Genomic DNA, 4,378 nt, shown 5'->3' with positions numbered 1-4,378 from the left:
GTGGGATGGTAGGCAGGTCTTGGCATTAATAGTTTATGCTAGAAGGGTTGTTTGTGGCTGAAGGAGTAAACAGGGGTTGTGGCACATTGAGCCTGGGAGTACAGACTAGGAATGGAGGGCCAGCATGATGTCAGTGCCCTAGAGAGCTGGTGAGACATCTGTTTTCAGTGAAATGGACATACTACAGGAAGAAAGCAAAGTTGATATGACACATCATGGGCTAGGAGCCGCAAGCCTGAACTCTATCCTATCTTTACCTCGACATCCCTTCTCCAGGCTTCTGTTTTCTCATGCGTTATGTAATTGGTTTGGGCGAGATGATTTCTGTGGACTTTCCAGGTACAACATTCTCTGATTCTAAGGACAATCAAAGATTCCAAGGTGAAAAGGAATTCACATGGTGTGGTGTAATATCAAGATCAGTAAATGAATGGCGGGGAAGAAAGGCATGGAAACTAAGTGGTGAGGTATGTCCCCTTTATCGAATGGAAGCAGGACCTGAAGTCCATTTCCTTGGATACAGACAGAGGGCAGCAGAAACAGAAGAGTCGCGGATTTCTGTCGTGTCTGCATTTCCCAACAAATTTTTGTTTCCATGGGAATGAGGAAATAAGGCTACTTCCTAACAGGTTCGTGGTTTTTAAATCTCATCTCTTTCAAAACTTTCCTTCCATCTGTTTCTGTAGCAATGAGCTCAACTTTAGTAACAGAAGATGTAAAGGCAAACAGTAGCTGAAATAAAAAGAAATGTCCCCTCCTATTCTGCTGGTACATTTTACTCAAAAGGAGAGCAATGGGGAAAAATAAAACAATACTGAAAAATTTGAACCCGATTTTTTTTCATATTCCATATGAGTTCACAAACATGTTATAATGGGCTACCAAGTCCTTCTTAACATTTTTATCTCTCACTAATCTCTACTTACTCCCTATATTCTGGTATACATTTCTTGTGATTCCCCTATCATGCTCTTGTTCTTGAAATTTTCTCAATCTCCTACTGCCTGCAAAACAAAACAAAACAAAACAAAACAAAACAAAACAAAAAACACAACAGCAGAGTAGTTAAGGGAATGCTCTAGATACACAATGAAGGAAAATATCCAAAATATTCCAGTAATACTAAATTATTCTGCAGTTGTCTCTTGCTAATGAGAGTCAGGTGGAGAATGGAGGTGGTGGAGAGAAAATAAAACGCACTTGCTTCACTCCTTGCTGAGCTACGATGTGTATCCCTTATTATGAGACCCAATTTGAAAAAAATAGAATGAACTGTCTGCCATTCCTAGATTGTTTGGCTCTAAGATGACCGACATATCCTAAAAGTAAGTAGATGTGGAAGAAGGTTATTACTGTAACTTATGGTGAGTTGTTTGCAGAATTAAATGAAAATAAGAATGATAATCAAGGGTCATGTTGCACTAATGGATCAATCTTTCATGCCTTCCTATATCCATGCTTTTTTGGTAGTACCTTCCAAACCCTGACTTTCTGCTTCGTTATGTGACTTGCTTTGGCCGACAGGGTTGTAGCAATGTGGATGCAAGCAGGGGATTCAGAAAATTCTCACATGTTTCCACCTCATCTCTTGCTCCGTCATCATCATGAAAACTAGTCTGCTGATGGATAAAACTCATGTAGTAGACCCAACAATGACCCATCATGATAGCTGAGGCCATCATCAATTAGATGAAAACCAGGTGACCCCCCACACATGTGAGGGAGCCCAGATGAGCCCGTCACTGATCAGAAGAACTGCCAGATTGCCTGTAGCCTTCTGAGAAACAATTGTTTGAAGTATGTGGTATGACTTGTTACAAAGTAATGGCTAACCTGATACAAATAATAATTTATTCAGTATTCACTATATGCCAGGCCCTCTTCTATGCTTCTTTTATAAGTCATTTGATCCTTGTAACAAACCTGATAAGTATTATCACAAACTCAATTTTGAAATTTAGCATAGAGAGTCTGAAATATAAATCTTCAGAATGATTTTTCACATACCTTTAAGCATCAGAAATACCCTGTGTCATCGATGGGGAAGATATTATTTTCTCCATCGTACGTCTTTCTCCAGTCATACAAACTAAGACTCAGAGGATAGCTGAAGGTCACAGTAGGTGGCAAAACAGTGACTTGAACCAGGATCTTCTGATACAAAGTCTACTTGTACCACACATTCTACTTTTCAGAGTAGAATGAGTTTGGAGGAGGTTATTTATGACAGAAGAAATATAAGGATCACAGGATGCATGATTTTTTTTTCTTTGTGAAGGGTTTTTTTACAGTACAGCTCACCTTGACAGAGATGACTGGAAAATTACTGCTGCCTTCTTCCTCCACTTTGCTCAAAATATGGCAGAAAGAGGCTTGACACACTTAATGGAATCATCTATTCTTGCCACATAATTTCTTGTTCCTTCCAGAGAACTATATATATTGTGTTTTTTTTTTTAAATATGAACTTCAGGTCTACATAACCTATTCATTCAATAAATAATACAATAGCGTTCTTATAGCTATTATTCTACACTTGGATGACTTCTGCTTTTGGCCATGGTGGAATAACTGATATTAAACTTATCTTCCCACTGTAAATAACCATAAAACTGGACAAAATATATGATGCAACTCTTAACAGGCAGGGGGAAAGAGGCAGCAAAGAACTGAGATCCATGAGGTAAGGGAACGCATTAACAGTTGGCATTATTTTCACCTCTGTTTTTGCCTATAGGTATTTCAAACCCAAGTGAAAGAATGATGGCGACCAAGAGAAAAGAAGTGGGTTTGTGGTGCTGAGGAGGCAGAAGTAAGAGTACAGAGATGCCAAAGTGGCTGGAATTCATCAGGCAAGGTACCAGAGAGGAGGGAGCTGCACAGAAGTTGGGGCATGAAAGTCTACACGGGCAATCTCCTTAGGTTCTTAATTGTGCATGGGCAGCATGAGACTTGAGTGGCTCCCGGGGACTAAGCTGAAGAGGGTTACCATGGGCATACAGTGCTGGAAGACATTGGAATCCTAGTCCAGCCCAAGAGGAGGGAAACATACTAGCACCTTGGGAATTTCAATGAGACCCCAAAAAGGCCACATTTTAGGAATAATTACTGTATGTGCTAGAGAAAAGTCTATGCCTTGGGAATAAGGAAATATCAAAGCAGACACACCTTAATAAAGCCTAAAATCAAGTTCAAAAGGAATTAGAGGATCTTCCAATAATTAACCTACCTGCCACAACAAAACTCAAATCATTTCAAAAGCAAATAATTTAAACTCCCTACAAAGCAACATCCATAATGTTCAGTGTACAATATAAAAATTTTAGACATACCAAAAAGTAAGAAAATATGACCTATGATAAAGAGAAAAGATAGCCAATAAAAACAGATCTCAAGAGGACCCAAATGTTGGACTTATCAGAGAACTTTAAAACAATCAATATGTTTAAGAATTAAATGAAGAGTTATACATAATGAATAAACAGATGGGAGTCTCAGCAGAGCAATGAAAATACAAAAAAGAAAACAAATGGAAATTCTAGAACTTAAAAATAAAACCTCTGAAATGAAAATTTCACTGGACGTGTTTAACAGTGATAGATGTTACAGAAAAAAAAAAGGGTCAGTGAATTTGAAGACAATGCAATAGAGATGATCCCAACTAAATAACAAAAAAGGGGGGGGGGCGGGAATTATAAAGAATAAAGGGCACCTCAATGATTGATAAAACAATGTCAAGTGGTCTAACATACATGTGGTTGAAGTCTCAAATGAAGAGGACAAGGAGCTTACAGTAGAAAAAATATTACAAGAAATAATAGCCAAATAGTTCTCTCATTTTATAAAAAAGTCAACTTACAAAACAAGAAGATCAGCAAATCAAAAGTACAATAAATACAAAGAAATCCACTTGTAGAGGAGTTCAGGAAGATGGCGGCGTAGGAGGACGCTGGGCTCACCGCGCGTCCTGCTGATCACTTAGATTCCACCTATACCTGCCTAAATAACCCAGAAAACCGCCAGAGGATTAGCAGAACGGAGTCTCCGGAGCCAAGAGCAGACAAGAGGCCCACGGAAGAGGGTAGGAAGGGCGGCGAGGCGGTGCGCGCTCCACGGACTGGCGGGAGGGAGCCGGGGCGGAGGGGCGGCTCGCCGGCCAAGCAGAGCCCCCGAGTCGGGCTGGCAAAAGCGGAGGGGCCGGACGGACTGTGTTCCGACAGCAAGCGCGACTTAGCGTCTGGGAGGTCAGAAGTTAACAGCTCTGCTCAGAAAGCGGGAAGGCTGGAGGACAAAGGGAGGGAGAGCTGCTGAGCCCCCGGACGGCAGAGCTCAGCTTGGCGGGGAACAAAGGCGCTCGCCAGCACCATCTCCCCCGCCC

At 40.9% G+C, this 4,378-nt stretch overlaps 1 long non-coding RNA gene across 1 annotated transcript; it reads left to right on the top strand.

Moving 5' to 3' along the window:
• Window positions 1–398: 398 nt before the first annotated feature.
• On the top strand, window positions 399–3,666 carry LOC131506163 (uncharacterized). The gene is made up of 3 exons (XR_009258763.1): window positions 399–629; window positions 1,471–1,797; window positions 2,738–3,666. It is a non-coding gene; the product is annotated as an uncharacterized LOC131506163 (long non-coding RNA).
• Window positions 3,667–4,378: the final 712 nt, after the last annotated feature.

This window comes from Neofelis nebulosa, chromosome 3 (assembly GCF_028018385.1).
Source record: "Neofelis nebulosa isolate mNeoNeb1 chromosome 3, mNeoNeb1.pri, whole genome shotgun sequence".
In the NCBI taxonomy this organism is placed as follows: Eukaryota; Metazoa; Chordata; class Mammalia; order Carnivora; family Felidae; genus Neofelis; species Neofelis nebulosa.
Note: the sequence above shows the minus strand (reverse complement) of the source record. Positions and strands in the feature narration are given on the sequence as shown.